At 47.3% G+C, this 19,306-nt stretch overlaps 1 protein-coding gene across 1 annotated transcript in view; it reads right to left on the bottom strand.

Annotated features, from left to right (window-relative positions):
* Positions 1–19,306, bottom strand: part of LOC131267411 (probable nuclear hormone receptor HR38) — a 109,545-nt gene that overhangs the window by 11,455 nt on the left and 78,784 nt on the right. The window lies entirely within an intron of this gene.

Here is a 19,306-nt window from a genome sequence, read left to right as displayed (position 1 = left end):
AAACTATTTCACCGGACCGCCATGCGTTCGGCATCAATGAAGCGGTTGAGCGCGCGGAGTTCGTTCGTTTGCGGAGGTGGAATCGTTTTATTGCGATTTCAACCACCCCGGAGACCTCCCTTCACGATTCAGCTGCCTTTTCAACTAACCGTAAGTGCTTAGCATCATAATCATCCTACGCAATGGCGATAGTGTTTCACTCACGCAGGACTCATAGTTCACAGTTTTCTTTCGGCCACCATCAAACTTCGGCGTGCGCTATGGACTCGGACTCCAACGACGAGTTGGCTGTTTACGTTTAACTTTCGTTCGTCATCTGCGCCTAGACCATCATCATCATCTTCATCATCATTACCATCGCCATCGTCAAAGTTATCGTCGGCTTATCTGCGAAAAGGGGTTTTTTGGGCGAGCGTTGGTACTTTTTTACGATCGACGCGAAGACTTTTCGATGGCCGTTAGATTAGCGGACATTAGTGGCGGGCGGCACACAAACAATCATCTTCTTGAATTTTGTGTGCCAGAGGTCGGGTTTTTGCCGTTGCCCGTCGTCACCCCACTTCTTTGGCGGTGTCTTCTCTGAACGTAATTAGATGGAGATGGAGGGATTGTTTAGAGAGCGCGGTCGGGCTTATCGCAAATCTCCATACTGGCACGGCGCGCGACAAATTCACCTACGCACGCGAAATCTTCCTTCACAACCGAAGATCAGAGGACAACGGCAAATCGCCTGGTGAAAACACAACATTTGCACGACCAATCGCGACACCATCGGGTGACACTTTTTTTTACTAATTTATTGCGAACTCATCCTCATAAAAGTTTTAAGTGTTAAGGCCCAGATTTGCGATTGTTTGATTATGTATTCGCACGCCAAATTTTGATTTGAGTTTACAGAAACGTTGATAAAACTAGTCACTGCTTGGAAAACGGTATTCAATGGTTCCACATCGTTTTTGGAATGATTTTGTCCGTCGCTAACAATTGCTTTGTAACCATAAACTTCATTCCTACTTTATTTTGATTTCAGATCCTTCACCGTGGACCGCATTTGCCTAAAGGACAAAAAATGGCGTTTCACAACAATTGCGCGTGCGTTGAGTTGCAAATTTTTCCAAAAGATTCGGTCCCTCTTAATATTCACGATCCTTTTGAACAGAGATCGCAAAGATGCGGTGAGAAAAAGGGGCGTGTTCTGAAGGACGATTCCTTGTTGTCCCTAGCGGATGAATGTCCTCCATTTCACACCAATTTCTATTCTACTTTATTCTCCTTACTCACTTATGATTACATTTCCAACCGCTCGGTTAAAAGGTACTTCAATTGCCGGCAACACCCCGGGTGAAGTGGGAAAAAAGTCTCACGAGGCCATAAAATCAGTGATATTTAGCAAGTTGATTAATAAACAGCCGGCGTCTGCTGTTATTGTCACATCGTAATGGAAAGGGGAAAGCGAGTTGGAGCAGCAGGTAAGCGTACAGCAGAATAATGTACCGAATAGAACAGAAGGTGTGGAGAATGGACCATTTGACGCAGTGTGTTAAAGTGGGTAAAGCCCAATGGAGTCTTATCTTTTTCATCTTTATAGAAATTAAAGTTGGTTATCTATTTAATTTATGGTCTTCAACCCCTTTCGGGAGTGGTGAATAATTTTTCAATTTTTAAAGGCTACGCAACAGTAGAATTCAATTAAGAGAATGCATTTTGGTGTGATGTTTTGACCAAATTGAAAGTCCAGTGATAGGAAAGGTGAGTTTTAATAAAACCATGCGTTCATTGTGGGAAAATATCGTCATTTTTACTTGATGTTGGAGTTTGATTTACAATCTCTTGGGACCACGCCAGCCTAAAGAGACCAGGAACATACAGAAACTGTACCACCATGACAGGGTGCCACGAATAGTTGCGCCTTTCAACCCTCCTTCCTGGGGCTGATTTGATTCGCGTCACTTTCATCTGCACGTCGTGTCTCGATAGCGCGTTTGATAATAGCCTCAATTGGTGCACCGTGTTTCCATCGCCGCGATCCAACCCATTCCGCTCCGCTTAGGTATACGGAATGACATGTGTTTAGGGAAAAAAAATAACCACCAAAATTCAACAACATTTCATGGGAAAAACTGGCGCCCCGAAAATGTGAGCAGGAAAAAAAGTGGCCGACGGAACGTGTGCCCTGACGTGATTTTTCTCTTCACGCTCACCGGCCGTGGCTTTGTTTCGGCCGCGATCGGGGTCTTTAAAACGGCACGCCGGGGCCAACATAACGGGGTTCTGCGCCCCTTGGGTTGCATGTGTGCTGCATGTTGGGCACCCGCTGGGGAGGCCGGACTTTGATGCACAAAACCCGAAACGGGAGAAGGCAAAAAAAACAACGTCCATCGAGAAGGAAAAGACAACGAGCGGTGCGGCTGGACTCACGGCTCATATCATTGCTGCCGAGGAGAAAGGGGTGGAGGGCCCCTAGCGGCAGGGTGTGTGTGTGTGTGTATGTATGTGCATGATGAAATCTTAATTCGATTCGAATGGGTTTGCCCTCCCTCCGTGCGCGCGACCGAGCCACCATAATTGCGTGACCGTGACTGATCAGGGTAAATTCGGTTGTCTCCTCGGGGTTTCCCTTTCGCTTCCTCCGGCCCCGAACAAGGGGCAAGGAGTTCGGAATCGGAGTCGATTCGATGCGGTGCGAATTCATCGCTGCGGCCGGACGAAGATGTGCAACATGACAAGAAGGTAGCCGGGCCTGCTCCTTCTCGGATCAAAACGCTTTACCCGAATAAGGAACGCTTAGTTGGCCGCAAATCAAAGCCTCCCGAAGGATACGCCGCGCCCGGGATGAACAAATCAATAAAACAATCGTGACGTAAAATTAATGCAATCGTCACTAGAATTTACTGCCACAAGCTTTTCCGAGAGTACGTACATCGAAATTGCAACAACTGCATCCAATATTCTGCATGCCGCCACGAGCTGGCTAGCTCGTTACCCAAAGGTGGCTATGAAAAAATAAAATAAAATAAAAACAGTTGCAAAACCATTTTAAGAAAGGGAAGAAAAACCGCGAGACCCCAAGTAACGGACCATCCGGTGAAACCGACCCGCACCCCCTAACGGCACATTTAACCGCCTTGTAAAGCGAAGGAGGGAGCATTTGTTTTATGATAATTTTAATCAACTCTAATAAAAAGCCTTTTTCGCCGCATCGGGCGTCAAGCGTTTCCTTTTTTTTTGCTTGCCGCCACCGCCATCAAAGTGCATCATTGAACGGAACGGCTGCGCCTTTTTTTGTTGTTGTGTGTGTGCAGCATCGCATAATCAATCAACCGGGGGTTTACCAACGTGCGGTTCTCTTCCTACGGTCAGGCTTTTCCCGAGCGGCCCCGTTCTTGGCTAAAAGGAAGCCCTTTTTCACTGTTTTCACGCTGTCGGCAGCGGAGAGAGAGAGCACCGAATCATCAATCAAGATTTCAATTAACGCGCCCGTAAGAATGGAAATGGATGTCGGTATGTGCTGCACTTACCATGCATGCACTACCGTCGTATGCATGCCGGTTATAAAGTGGAGCTACACAGGTTTGCGTTGTTTTTTTTCGACACCCATTTGGGTCATTAAACATAAAAATAAAAACAAATTTCTGCCAGTGGTGGGTGCGGGGGGGGAAGATTAAAATAAAGTATTCCATGCATCGAGCCACACCGGTTCACGTTGGACGGCGAGCTGCGATCATCAAAAGCTCCGTCGGGATCGTATTTTTTCGGACTTTGTTTAAACGGTGGTTAATGAATTGTGTGTGTTTGTGTACAAAGTTGCAGCCAAAGATGGGACCAAAAATTTTGTTTATTTGTAATATTTGCTGTTTGCATTAAGAAGCACAGTTAACCAAGGAATTTGCATCTCAAATGCATCATTCTTTGGTCATACGGTTGATCTCATCAACTTGGTTTTCAATCTCGCTGGGATGCGGTAGGTGGGGGGAGGTCAAAGTTGAGTCAACATAAATCGTACGAATCGGTTCCGGCATGGCGTCGGTCGGCGCAAAACGTGCACTTTGAATCAGGCTCAGGATCCGCCCCTAGCGGACCCCCCAATCCCGGATTCAAACCCTCGGAGAACCTCTTCTTGATTTGCGTGCTATAATTATTTAATTTCCTGCCATTTGTGTGCACCCGCCCAGCCCACGGTACCGGCCGGTTTCGGACGTTCCATGCGTAACACTCGCTTCATCTCGCGCACACCGAGCCATCGATCCTTCCCCGCTCCCAGGTGGGCAAGGGAGAAAATTTATAATAATATCTTTCTTAATCTTAAGTGTTCGTTCACCATAAATTAGCACCCTCGGAGGGTTGGCCGACGGAGGGGTATGGGAAACGTGTTTAACGGAGGAAAAATGGGCCTGCAGAAGATGGCGAAAGGGACCCATCCATAGTGGCATCGTAATCGATGGGTATTTGTGTTGTTCGTTTGAAATTTAACTTTAATTTAAGTCGTACACATAAAACACTTGCAATTACCTCGAGCCAGCGAGTTTTGATCGCAACTGAAGGGTTCGTTTTATTCGCAACTGCTTATGCCGAATGTGAATATCTTTTAGTGCTACCTTTCAACGACAAACAGTCAAGTAATTACACTTTTTACTCGCGTGTGAAATCACTTTACGGCCCGAAGGAAACAAAAATGAGACATTGCTCGAGGAATCGTAAATATTTTCCAAATTCCCACTGTTTATGTAGCGGGTGGAAGTTGATGGATAGCAAAATCGCATGTAAAAGATATCGACTCATCGTGGTGGAATGTCGAAAAAGGCAAAACGGAATGGCTTTCTATTAAAAAGTTCCATATCAAAAGCCGCTGGTTGGGTTTTGTCAAAGTCATTATTGGTTTTTAATTGACGCACGCACCCCGAAAGCAATGGATAAATGTGACGTACCGACGGGAAGTTATGTCATTTCCCGCACGCAGTGGGTGGAAATTTGCGCAGAAAGTTATGTCTGCAACAGTGAGTAACATCCAACTGGAAAATTATACAATACTGTTTACTTTCAAAACGAGAGTTCGATTCAAGTTTGAGGATCGCTTAAAATTTAAAGCAGAATTTTATGTTCGCAAATAAACTACGAGTAAGATAGAAAGAATTTATCGGTGGAATGACTTGGCGTATTCGAAATAATGTCTTTTTATTGCTTTTAAAGTACAGTTCAAGGGTCTGCTAGAGTAAAAATAAAACCCCAAAATAAGATGCCCCGCAAAACGGGCCTCCAAAAATAAATCCACGGTCGCGTACTGTTTGCCGTGTGTAAACTCTAAAAATCGGTCATTACATAAGCCGGAGGGAGGGGGATGGTTGCGTGGAGGCCGAAAAGTCGTAGTAGTAAAAAAAAAACTTCAAAATAGTCCCGGGAGATCCACAGCCATTGCAGCAATAAACCCAATGCCAGAGGGCGAAGGAAAATAAAACAAAAATCCGGGAGGCTTGAGGCTCATCTTCCAAGACTTTTATCGCGTCGCGTTTTTTTTTGTTTTCCATTCGTACCAAAAATCATCGTCACTTTCGCTTTCGCCCGGCTCGGCTCGAGCTGCTACCAAGTTTACCCGGCCGAAAAACGGGGCCGGGAGAAAGAGTTAGCGCGCAAGGGACAACCGGAGACGAATCGGTACGAAAATAAAACACTCGAGATGCAACTTCATACTGAGCAGCAAACAAAAATACAAAACGAAAACACAACTAAACCGAATGGAAGGCATTCCCGTCGCACCGGACGACGGATTTTCTGTGGATGGTTCGTAAGAAAAGGCCCAAACGAAACGATGGCCAACGCCGAAACCGAATACGCACCACCGAGGGGGAGCTTTATCGCAATTTTCTCATCAGTCTGGAGAGGCTGAGCTGCGCTCGAAGGTCCTCCGGTTCCACGTGGGGGTCGTCGCCGGGGAGCATCCAAAGCATCCACCCAAGAAGCAGATCTTTACGATTGGCGCGTAGAGGCATCTTCAGGCGCTGATTACGGGGAGATTTTTTGAGGTTCATTTGCAGAGATTTTTTTGTTTTTCATTTTATTTTGGATCTTGGGTTTGCTGGTTGAATTTTTCGAGATGGCTCTTGGGGTTATGCCATGGCCTGAGATCTTGAGGAAGAGAGATAGAGAGAGCCAAGGAACGTGTTGAATCCGTATCATTAGCAAAAACGGGCAGCCGGATCGTTGAAACTGTTGAAGGGAAAAAATGGACAAAACAAAGAGAAAAAAAGGAGGAAACCTAAGACAAATGAGTGATTAAGGCTCGCAGCCCCATTCCCCATGGGGCGAAATTAAACAGTAGAAGAGGGTATCGAGCATACCATAAAGCGTTTTAAAATATTTTATGCTCGCCGTTCTTCCCCACGCAGCATTCATCGCATTTCAGACTCCAAACCCGAACACGACAAAAACATCATAAAAGACCCATGATGCGAAAGAAATAGGCACGAGATTCCATCGGATCGCTCGCTGCTCTGTCAAAACGACCCGGAAAGATCGACCGAAGCTAGTTGCAATGCCTACCAAAACGTGTGCTAATGAAGCAAGAAGTTGAGCGGCTGGAAAATCGGTAATGCTTTCAATTATCCGCTTTCGTTAAGACGCGCGATGTGGGTGGCCGACCGGGTGGAAGACGTTTTCTACAAATTTTCCGTGCTACCAATCGCTCGGGAACGGGGTCACAGCAAGAGGACGTTCGGGTAGTCACGCTGGCAAGTACTTCCCGGACTCCCGCGGGAGCGTGGAAGCAGTAAGGGATCGGGAAAAACAAGACATCGACACGGTCCATGTGCGCGATAAAGCGCTCAGCCGTTCATTAATTACGAGCCGCTGACAAAGTTCGTTCGGTTGATCGTGCCTGCTTGGTGATGAGGTTGGGTGGGGCAAGGGAAACAGGAAGGAAGGAAGGTGCATTGGTACGGCTGCAGAGTGAAATGTTTTATTGAGATTAATTATCGGGTAAAAGCTGGCCCGAGTGGAAATGTGCCACACGGTGTAGGCTAGGATGTCCCGTCGATCGACTGAGTGCCTACAGAGACACGAGTTGGAGTGTCTGTGCCGTACCATTGCCGTTCGGTTGACTTGCTCCCTTCCAACAGCTAGATAGAGCTTTGGTGCAAGGTGATATCGTGGTTATTGAGGACAATCCACAGTCGGCAAAAGGGATGAGATTTGAACGGAAGGCTAGGACAACCGTTTTGCAATGTTATGCCACTGTCTATGATGCTTGCGGACCATGTTTTCCGATGGAAGTAGCAGATGAGGTGAGCATGTCTGATATCATGTTTTCCGAACGTGCCCTGTTGCGATGTTTTACAGAGAATAGAAGTAACCCATCAGAGATTAGACCGGGAACTCCCAGATGCACTCTGGATATCTGATACCGGTCAACATCATCATACCTGAGGCTCTTTTCTTGGCAGGAGAATTCCCGATGGGTTGTTTTGAAGACTCATCCAGCAATTTTGATACTCTTACGATACCACCGTCTCTAACCTTCGGCGAAAACGGTAGGATCTCGGGCTCATCCGGACGATTGTAAATAGATAAACATCGCGTTGAAAAAGCAATAATGGTGCAACTCGCGCCAAACAATGTAAGATCTTAATTCGGCACTTTACACCGCTCCACTGCTTGTTTCTCGTCCCCAGGATGGAGAAGGAGCGAGTGATCTTGTGGAAGAAGACTTCCACCGAGTGGCAAGTAACTGGTGGCTATGAGAGATCGTGTCAATGGCAGGGTCCGAATGTCTTATGTACGCGCTAAGTGATACTACAAACGCTTGTGCACACACTATGTTTGTATCACTGTGGCCAAACACGAGAATCCCCTCCACTTCCTTCCCTTGGTAAACCCTTCATAGATCCCATCCAATGTCTCGATCGGATCGGAGTGATGTCTTCTCTTCTACAATCCAACAGCGCCTAGAGACCAGGCTTAGGTGTTTCTCCATTTCCCATTCATACCGAGGTAGGCATAAACACGCACACACACTCATTTGGTGATTGGTAACATCTCAATTGCTTTGCCAGTTTATTTGCATGTCCACCCGGTTTGTGGCCCGAACCTTCGTCCAAGGAAAGACGGAATTCCAGCACCGAACAGGAGTCAACACTTTTTTCTTAACCACATCCTCGGGCGAAATCGGCGATCGGCTTCCTTGCAAGGGAGTTAAGCCCCGCCGAAGGTCGATCGAACCGTGCGGGGTATCGTAAAAACCGATTCCGATGGGAAGAAGGGAAAAAATGGCTACATTCATCTCAGGGGGAAGCATAAAACTGAAGCTTTAAGCTGGCGGCTTCGCAACGCCGGTTGGAATGCAAAATCTTTAAAACAAACCAATTCCGCTGGTCTGTCCGCCTTTTCCGGGAGCCTGAAGTAGTGGAAGTGGGTGAGCTGGAAGTAAAACAATTCACAGTTTGGCTGGAGCCCGCGAAACCCCGAAAAAAGTGGTCAGCGTAAATACACTTAACAATACAAATTGAACTGTCAACAGTTGCTGTAAAAGATGCAAAGCGGCACAAAAGCGGTCCACCGAAGGCCGTTTGATACGCTTCACTGGATGACATTGGCGGAAATGTGAGAGCGAGAGAGTATGTGTGGGTGAAAAAGAGAGACAGAGTGTCCCAGTTGCGGGAGGATACTGTATGGAGATCATTTGCGTTGCAAGGCATCCTAAGGTTTTAGGAGGCTGTTTCTCGTTTTTTTTCGTTAGTGAACTAACAAATGTTCGAAGAGTGGCTTTCGGCTACTCGAAGGCACTTCTGCGCTTACCGATGGCTCGTCCAGCTGATCGCATTCTTTCCCTGCGCGGACGCTTCAGACCGGGAGGTGCAGGCTCAAGTGTGTTTGCGTTTGGTCAACCACCGATTGCGTATGCTGCTGGGCACCACGGGCTCGGACGCAACCTCCCGGGGCATTCGAGAGGTAAATGAAGAAGCCCGGAGAAACTTGCTTCACACCGCGCGGTCCGAGTGTTCAGCCCAAGATGGTTGAGTATTATGTTTCTCCAAGAAACACGCGTGTACTTTGGGCAAGGTAAAGGCGAAGAGGGTCACGCAGATGTTTGCTGCTGTGTGAGTGCTCGGGTGCTTGTGGCTCAAAAACTCGACAACAATTACAATATGTTCAAGAAAAAAGTACAAGCAAAAGTTATATCTTAAAAGTTTGAAGGAAATAAAACCAAACGAAAAACGTTGACCAAGCAGAAATGAACATAATTTCCAATTACATCGCCCAAACACACGGCGGAACATAATCGAAAATCAATTTCAACGTCAACGTGTATTTTGCGGGAATGACACACTCCCCACGTATGACACACTTGGGTTGGATGTTGGAAAATTAAAATGGTGATTGTTTTTCTTTGTCATTTTGTGATCACTATTTTCCAGCCAAAAACAAAACCCACTTCCCTCCGCCGGGTCATTCCTGAACCTGGGCCTTGGAGGGGATTTGCAGTGCGTGTGTGTTTTCCTGCCCATTTTCGGCACCGGGCGTCGAAGCTTTTGTGGGTCAATACTTTCACCGATTTTTGTCGTCCCGCTTTTTTCCCGCTCGTTGACTTTTCACTCTTTCGCGCCACGCCATCGATTCGCGCATCCCCTTGTTCGCCCTCCCGGACCCTTAGCGCTATGCTTAAGCGGTACTTCTGCAGCTTCTGCCGGTTGCTTCTCCACCCTGGGAGTGAGCCAAGCATTGCGCAGGTCGCGTACCGCACCCCAAAGTTAAATAAAAGCACCAAAGATGATCCTCAACCCGCTGGTGGAAAGATGAGTTGAGTCGGTTGAGTTTGTTTCTTCTCCGTTTCTCGGCTTGCCTACCGGCGGTCGTTTTATGGTGGACGGGTTTGTTGCCGGATTATGATCGTTTTCTTCTTTCTCTCCCACCTCCCCTTCTCCCAATCCTTCCTCCATTTATTCCCAAGCCAACGCGTCATCGCATCATGTACGATGAGTTTTATTACCGCTCCGCGCAGGTCTCATTAACGGGTCGGAGGATGGAACCGAACCGAAAAAATCCACACGACTCCGACGGGACCTCCGAGTCCGGTCGAGCGGGAGGTGGCCACTGGTGGCCGGCAAGTGAACGAAGGTCGCCCGCGAGTCGAAGGTGAATAATGAGCCACATTCTAAAAAAGAACCCCAAATTCCCAAAGATAACCCCAAACCCGGAGCACTCAGCTTTGGTAAAGGGAATAATTTTGCGGTGATTTTCGAGGAAGGGAACAATTTGGGGGCAATATTTTGCCGAGCATCACACATTCGCCGCACGGCGCATTTAATTTGCGATCGTCTTTTTCGGCGGTTTATTTGCCCACTATTAGGTGGAGAGAGAGGATAGAAGGCACCTGTATGAAGGACGTTCGTTTTATTTTCGGCAACCACAAAAATAGCAAAAAAATAAAACGCCTTCCATGCGATGCGCCGTTTGGTAAAACTATTTATGTAAGATGAAATAAAATTGCCGCCATCGGAGCAGGTGTTCACTGTGGCGTCTTCGATCCAAACCGTCTGGTCGGTCCTTTCGCTGGATGGATGAGGCTGGGGTTTTATGGTTTTAAGGGTGTGCGAAAAATCTGCAACCCCTTGAAAGGGGTGGGGAAAGATTTGACAGAAAATTAAATGCATGATTTGCCGGCGTTTAATCGTCGGGACGTTGCGTACGTAAATGTTTTCAAATTATGCAGGTATTTTTCGGAGCTCAATAAATTCCCAGTCCCAAACCGTTTGATCGACACACGGTGCTTAAAAACAACAAATTTCCCATAGGTGTTCGGGTGTGGGTAAAACCCTTCCCCTCCCCAAACGGTTGCCGGTTGACCCCGGAGCAGAAGGACAGTTTAATTGAAACATGCTCTTACCGAGGGAATAAGTATCCGTACGCTGCAGATGCTTTTATTAGCGATAGAGAGGCTAGGATTAAGATAAACTCTGTTGTGGTCGAACGATAAAATAAGTACCTTTTGCTTGCGCGCACGGTTTGGGGCGATCGTTTTCGTCTAGCTTTTGTGTGTTCATTTTGCAGCCGAAGACGGCGGCTTAGCCCCGCGAAGAGAGGGAAAGGCAAATTTCCTTTTACACCACGCGAAGGCTACCCGGGGTTGGAAGCTGCGGTCGGGTGTGAAGGTTCGAGCACCCGAAAGATAATTCGCCCTCTTAGCCGATGCTGCTTGATTAGCCTTTGAAGCAGTGAGCAATTGTTGCCTCCAGCGAAGTAAAAAACCACGGAGGGTTAGCAGGCTCTTGGAAGCCCAAGAAACACTCCGATCTCACCCCAGGAGCAACTACCGCCTTTTGGGCTGCCGGTTTTACGTCAAAGCCGGCTGGTGGAAAGGAAACGATTTGACTGAGAAAATGTTGGACCTGTGGCGAGGGCAAGTTCATTTTTTTACCTTCGACAGGCAACGACAAAAAAAGGGGAGCAGAAATGGGTGGAGAGCGTGTAACATGTAAGGAACAAAGACACACGAGACGGCAGAGAGGCTAATGGTCCCAGGGATGATCCGAGCGGCCCACCGAAACGACCAGTTTCCAAAACTAGCACTCATTGAAGATAAGTGAGATAGAATTACACAGCTTTGGGTCGGTTTAAGTGTGCCGTAAAGGAAAAACAAACTCCCCACCGGGCGGAAAGGCAAGGAGAGCAAATTCGAAAATTGGTACTCGCCCGGGCAAATGATCGCTGATTATGCGGAATCGGAGCGGAATCCTTGATCTCCGGCCTCCGTGTTGGCCCACAAACATAATCGTTGTTTTGATGGCCCGTTTTCGGGGGTTTGTGTTTGTTTTTCTCTGGTTTTACACTATTCTTAAGCATAGATGAGGAGTGAGTCCAGGGTTCTGACGACGGACTTAATGAGTTCGTGGTTTGATCCAACCTTAATATTGAAAACTCACCAAATAACATTCAACTCTGAACAAAAACGACGCCGAAAGAAGTTCAAGGAAAACTTTTCTCCAACAAAGCGACGCTTTTCGGGCACTGGGTGGGAAATTTTCTCACCCACCGTGCACGACCACACGATCCGTATTGAAACAATTAAATGAAAATTATACGATTACGAGCCCGCGCCTTGAGGAGGCCAGCACTTAAAGGGCCGCCAGAAACGTGGCCCTCTGCAAGTTTGTTTCGGGGTTTCTATGGACGACCTTCCCGCGTACCCTCGACCTAAACCGGTAGCCCAGAACAGCCGGTCCCAGACGAGTCCGAAGCGATCGTGTTGCGGTTGCTTTCGAGCGGAAGATTATGGTTCGCTCGCCTCAAACGATGATCAGGCCTCGCAAAGTATGGTTCAAATTAGAGATGGAAAGATATTGTTGCCAAAGAAAGCGATAGGGGTGGATGGGGAGCCCCCCCGACAGCGTCGTGCCGCCTCGCCATGAAAACGGAATGCAAAAGTTGGTTCGGTAGTAATTTTCATGTTTTGCCACTTCGCATTTCGGATTCGGGATGGTCTGGTATAGTCATTCTTTCGATCGAGCTTTCTCCTCGTCGGTCGTCCGTTGTCCGCCACAGGACTTCGCCAGCCCGACGTCTCTATTCCTCCTCCCATGGGCGCTTAATGGACATCTCTGTCTGCCCGGTCAGACACCGGGAAGCTTCCGTAATTCCATCCTGCCACGCGGGGTGGATTGAAATACGAGACGCTTTTGCTCAATTCGATTAAATTAGTAAAAAAAAGGAGAAGAAACTGCTACGTTCCTTTTGCAGCCGGTTGCAAATTGATGATTCAACCAATTGATTTCGTTCGTCGCTTCGTTTACCGCTACCCTCACCGTACCTTTCCCATTCCCCGCCGTGTGGGTGCGATTGTGGCTTGCGATTATATTACGATTAGAAAATTATTCAAAATTACTATGATCGTACTGGCGGAGCAACGAGCGAGCGAGAAGAATTATGCAAAGCACTGTTTTGTTCCGTCGATGCCAGGCCGATCGATCTCGAAACAGATCGATTTCCAGCGGAGCGCACAGACCTCAGCACGACGCGAGAGGTTCGTGTCTTCCCGCAGCATCGATGTCGTTAGTTCGGCTGGCGCACCGTTTCGCGAATGGTAGATCATCGCGGGCCGGATCACATTACGCGCCATGATGGCCATGGTCTGGCTGATCCCGCGCCGGGCAGGACGGTCGGGGTCAAATTGGGAGGGGGCGAGCTCGTCGTCCCAGGACATTAGGCGAGTTTTATTACGCCGTTAGCAGCGGCTAATTAATAGTCGTTCCGAACGGGGTGACGACCCATCATTCTCGCCATTCTCGAGACGGTGGACAAAGGCCGGAGGGAAAGATAACTGCCCGCTATCTGCTTATGTGTCCGAGCCCGATCAATCGATTGTCGTGCAGATCGTCATCGCGCCGTTCGGTCGCGGAGCGCTGGTGTGAAGATGCGGCTCTTTCCGACGGCCGTATCATATCGATATCATCTTTTGTCCGCCGATGGGTCACTGGTTTTTATTATACCGAACCAGGACAACCCGGGGGCGAGCCAAAACTGGTAAGACGACATCGTAAGGATCCCCGGGACCAGGTGGTCGTACCGTGCTCAGGCAACGAACATGCATGCCGGTGCAGGTGAACCTAGGCTGATAAAGCCGTCCGGGCCGAAATGATTTACGGTCAATCAAGTTGGGTGGCCGGCCGGACGAAATGATGAATATTGAATCGGGCAGCAAGTTTAGCTATCAAATAAACCCATTAGATGGTTTTAACGCTGTCGATTTCGCCTCAACGTAGCCTTGCTTTTTGGATAATGCAACGCTGGTAGCCGAAAATCCTTCCTTTTATTCCTTTTTTTCTGGTATTTCGAGTGTATGTTGTTCGAGAGATTAAAACATCATAACCGAATCATTGAATTCCTTCGGGTGGACTATAAATCAAAATTAATTGTTACGATCCAACTGTGGTTTCCTTTCAGCCTGTCGTTTTATAACGCCCCACCTAGAACCGAAAATTAATTATATTCAAGGCTGGGTTGACAAGTGATTTGAATGAAAATGAGGCGTCAGTTTGGCGCATTTTTTATCCTCTAATCGCTACTCTTGTTTTGCATCACAATGGGAACTTTTTCGAAGCTATCAGCTAATAGTACAGATTGTGACTCATACCTCACCACAAGGCGGTTTACTCAAAGCACCCACAACGATGTGCTAAAAAAAGTCTCGTTTGAATGAATCCGAGGAAACAGCCTTCCAGCGTGTCCAGTGTCCACCTCCCCGGAGCAAACAAACTGTCGGAGTCGTTAAAACCCACATGGCAGCTGTTTGCACTCTTGTCAAAGGATGGACAAGTGCGAAGCTGGACAAAAGACAAGCGCCCAATATTTGTTCAAGCAGTGTGGTAATTTTTCAACAACGTGCACCGAGTACACGGAACACGGCTGCACACACTTGGGAAGCTCATTAAAAATGGTGACATCTTCTCTCGCCGTGCGTCCGGAAATTCCCCACTGCTTTGAGGTGTATGAGGGGAAAAATTCTAGAGCACAAAAAGCACCTTGGCCTAGAGGCGAAGGTAAATAAAAAATGAAAAGTTGGCTTTTTTTCCTTGGCACCCAAGCACAGAAGGAATTGTGTAAGCACGCCAAATAATAAAATACCATCGATTCCTTCGACCACGCGCCGACAGGTGGCTGACCTATTGGCTCGGATTGGAGTAAAAAATTGGCAAACTGGGATTTAGATTTTTTCTTAACCCCCCGCCTTACCGCCATCATCCTTCATCGACGCGCGGATCGATTGGAGAGTTTTTGGAGAAATTGTTGACTTTTGATCTTCACCGCACCGGCACGTGGTGTCCTCTTCCTTTAGCGGTATTGAACACCGTTTGCGACGAACGAGCGTTAGATATGGGACACGATTGCGGTTCGGTTTGGCAGGGAAAAGTCGATGGCAGTGATGATAGTTATGATGACGATGTGCCAACGATGCTGATGGACACCAGTGACCACTTGACCTCGTGCGTGGGGATAGAAGAGGTAGAGAAAAAATACCCGGGGATTCACCTGACTAACGAACCGCCCAGTGCTCCACCCGGCCGAGCCAAAGGCGAGAAAAATGAAGGGTTCGAGTGAGGAGAAGATTTTTTTTCTATTTTCTGCACCACTACCACCTGCGTTACTCCAAGCCGGTGACGGTGAACCGCACTTGAGGCCATTCATCGAACGGAAGACGAAGCTGTTGCTGAAGATCATCATCCTCTACATGTGGACATGTCTGGTAAATTGTTGCGCTTGGGCGAGCATATTTTTTTCGTCTCGCTGCTGCAACGTGTTGAGCATTATTTTAGACACTTTTTGTTGGGAATGGGTTGATTTCGAGTGGCATTCGATGCGCTTCCCGATCAGAAGCGTGGTTGGGAGCGATCTGCAAAGTGTACTTCAAATTTCGCGCAATTTATTGACCGAGCAATGAAGATATCCTGCAGGCTTGTTTGCGAGTTTGCGAAAAGGGTGCAACGTTTGCACAGAGTGGCATCAAATCTCGAGTCAAGCAATCTTGGTGTATTTTTCGTGGTATATCTCGGACGTTCACTTGGAAATGATTCTTTTTCATATTTATTAAGTAAGTTGGAGTTAAGTTTTTTTTATCCATTCAAGTTGAAGTTGTGTTCGGCCGTTCCATTATCTTTCTTGTATTATTTATAGCCATTCGAAGTCAGAAATCAACTGTGATTTAATATTGATAAAATAATGTTATTTAGGAATGAATAAATATAAATTTTGTTTTATTCCTAGGAAAATGTTTACTTTGATTTGTCTTGTACACCATCACTTAACTGGATCAAATTTAGTTTTCTATAAACTTTGCGAAGTAAATTATGGTTTTCTTCTTATTGAAATGCTCTAGAAATTATTATATTGAAAGAATATAATAATGTGTCGTGTTTTCGATGATCGACCGATCGATTTTGGAAGTTGACCAGTTATAACTATATATTTTTTGTTTGTCCTAATTTTACTTGAACATTTCACACTCAACGTTTCCTTATAACTCATTAACAATTTTTAGGTTTTCCTAAGCCGATTAACAGCTCATACAATTCCATAACTAAGTGCAATGAGAACATAGCTTTTTGAAATTATAATTTCAAAAATCTGATTGCTGAAGCTTTACTTATTTGTTAAACATTCCCCCGTAAACAAGCTGTGTACATACCCGGCCTGCTATCATCACGGATTCACCTTAACAAGAAAACAATGATTCGCTCCGAGTTGTCGGTGCTTTGCCTCCACCGTAGGTGTTTTTGGGTACACTTATTGTTGTCCACATTCAAACCGGTCACTCGGAGGCCGGGAGCCCTTGCCCAAACCGACCAACATTTCTTCGCACCTTCTTTGTTTACCCTCCATGCGTCTCAAAGTCGCGGCGCTGCTGACATTGCGTGCCATTGTCTTTGGCTTATGCGTCCATTTTCCTTCGACGGCCGACGGAGGCGTGAAACTTCGCAAGGGATTGATGTGAGGAGGCGACGGGAGCGACTCATTGTAAATTTGACAATTTTCGTGACCAACATCGACCTCCTCGGCCCGGCTCGTCACCCGCCTTCGTGGCTCCACCCGGCGAGCATAACGAAGCATAAGAGGGCGCGCGTATCCAACCAGGTCGGCCCATGCTGTCAGCGTCCGTCGCAATGTTTATGCGTATGGGTGTTTTGTTTTCGTTTGAGCTTCACGCCACGAACGGCGTGATCTTAGCCTTCGCTACCGGCGAGCCACCGAAGCTGCCCCGCGCAACCCAGGTGTGCGAGACCATGGGCCGCTTTTGCGGCGGTTGGCTACTTCATTTTCCGTTCGCCGGCGCATTTGGGAAGGCGGCTGGCGGAGGAGCGCAGCAAGGGAACCGTTTCGTTAACCGTAGGGAACGCGTTCAAATTAATTAGCACCGATGTGTGACACTCCACTCATTATTGGGATACCGTAGGGGAGCGACGGTTCGCTCGTTGTCCCTCCCTCACTTTTGACCAGGCTGGGGACGCAATACAAACGACCAGCAGCAACAACAACAACCCGGCACCGGCGGCCGAAACAAGTAGTAAAATAATTTTATTTGTCTTACGCACGCGACGTGCAGATTATCAACGTGGGAAGAAATTTGTCCCTGATCATGTTCGCCGGGAAATATATGCTAGGCCATTTGCATTTATTTGCCTTCATCATGTAGCGTAAATTTGTTCATATTATAACGGGAGTTCAAATTAAGGGGCGTGCATGAACATCTAAATAATATGGAAATGCTGAACGAAAAAGTGTAACTTTTTTAATAAAGTTTATCTCAGCTTGTGACCAACTCGTAACGTAAATTACGAGTACAATATACACAAACCAATTACACAACTATCGGCTCTAGCGTAATTTCATATTGAAGAGTCTAGTCCTGTAATTTAATCATTCCCTAAGGTGCATGTCATTCTTGGTTCCAACTTGACCTACCCAGGGATTGCATTATTTCATCTAAGTCGCGTCAAGACAACTATCGAGGCTGAAGTAGTCGTCGAGTTTTGCTTCTCGATTGTTTCAGGAGACACGGGACACAAAGAAAACGAACGACCTAGAGTTCGATTGTACCGCTATAAGTCAACCACAAGAAACCAATTCTCCAAATGGGGCCACCATTTCGCCAGGCTCTGAGCTATCTTTCCCTCCACCTCCGGTAGATGCCCCCGGTTTGCTGGGCGATCCATTGGCGCTATCACCTTATTTTCCACTCATAAGCCAATATTGCCTTCATTTGAATTTCCATAGCGCGCCGATGGATGCCTGGTAAAAAGCAACTTCGAGGTATTGTCTTGCTGTGGGTTCGATGCAGTTCATCTTCCACTCGTTTTAATAGAAGAGTTGTAGGAGGGTTCTTGACTTCTTGTAAGCGTCCTTTTCCTGCTGCTTTCCGCCAAGATTCCCTTCGGGCTCTATCAAAGTTGGCGAAACCAACCAGCTGCGAGATTGGAACTTTCCCGATCCGCTTCCAATCGCCGAAGCAGTGATTATTTGAATAAATTTGAAAGTAAAATATTGCAAAAACCTATGCTTGACTTTTGCTTCCCGCTCGGTACGATCATCGGCGGCTCATCGTTTTGCGTAAAGTTCGAAGCGGGTGATCCTTGGGTAAACGACTTGCGGAGCCCTTAGGAAAGCTACACCTAGCCACGGTATTTACACAGCCGAGACGCTACGGGATGGACAATTTATCGAAAGCACGAAAGAATAATGGCCCGCCACATCCCATATTGTCTGGTGGAAGGGACCGTACGTCAGAATGGTTTCGTCGAAAAGGGGGATCGCATTTTCCCTGCGATCGGGTGCCCCTTCACCATGCCGTGGATCATCGACGGTGCCCGGGCTTATCACGATTGGATTCGAAATGGCAAACAAGCGACTGGCAGTCGGAAAGCAAACATTTGATTGAACTACTGCCCGACCAAACCGCAGCTGTCAAGCATGTTTGGAAAGTAAGGAATACGTTCCGTGACGTGTTCCGAATGCTGCGGGAAGCATAATTTGCAGTGATTTAGGGTTTGATACGAGGCAAGACGCCCGTACATTTTCTCCTGAGAGACAGGAAATCTGTCTTCCGTCCTTCCGAAACGATCCGCGTTCGTAACATGAGCCACGGTTGCGCGCTATCATGGGACCCAAACCGTGCGCTGAAACGTCTAATGTTTCATCCGATCGGACGCTAATCAAACATTTGAGTAACATCGTGTAAAGCAATGGTTCAATTGATTTTGACAACAATAATTTCCGTCCGGCAAAGTGGAGCGCTTGTGGGTGACGGTGCGTCGAGCATAATTAATCATCGCCGTTCGCGGCCGCGAGCCCTAACGAGTCGGTACGCGTGCCACCCCGACCGACGGCATCAAATCAGCATCAAATAAAGCTCATAATAAAAATGTACAATCGATCGCAACCACATCGACGCTCGGCTTGGGCAACGATCGGTGGTGGAAAAATGGAAGTTTGATTGATTCAAAACGGTTCACCACTGAAAGGTAATATCCTGCCGTTGAGATTGAGTTACGAGAGGAGCGCATGAGCACGCGGAAGGGTAACAAATAGTCCAACCGCCGGCGGGGTGGATGAGAAAAATGTTTAAATTACATTTTTGGATGGCTAGAGACTCGGGGAGGTTCGTCGCCTGGTGCCAGCGTTTGTTCGTTGAAGTCTTTCAAATTGTTCGTTTTCAATTTATCATGCTGTGAGTCGCGGGTTCGAGCTCCAAGGTCTGTAGTTAGCTTCGTTCCTCAAAGCACACCAAAACAATATTACCAACACAATGACGTACCGTACCGTACGTCAATTC

This window comes from Anopheles coustani, chromosome 2 (genome assembly GCF_943734705.1).
Source record: "Anopheles coustani chromosome 2, idAnoCousDA_361_x.2, whole genome shotgun sequence".
NCBI classification, from domain to species: domain Eukaryota; kingdom Metazoa; phylum Arthropoda; class Insecta; order Diptera; family Culicidae; genus Anopheles; species Anopheles coustani.
The sequence above is the reverse complement of the archived record's forward strand: the minus strand, read 5'-3'. Positions and strand labels throughout refer to the sequence as shown.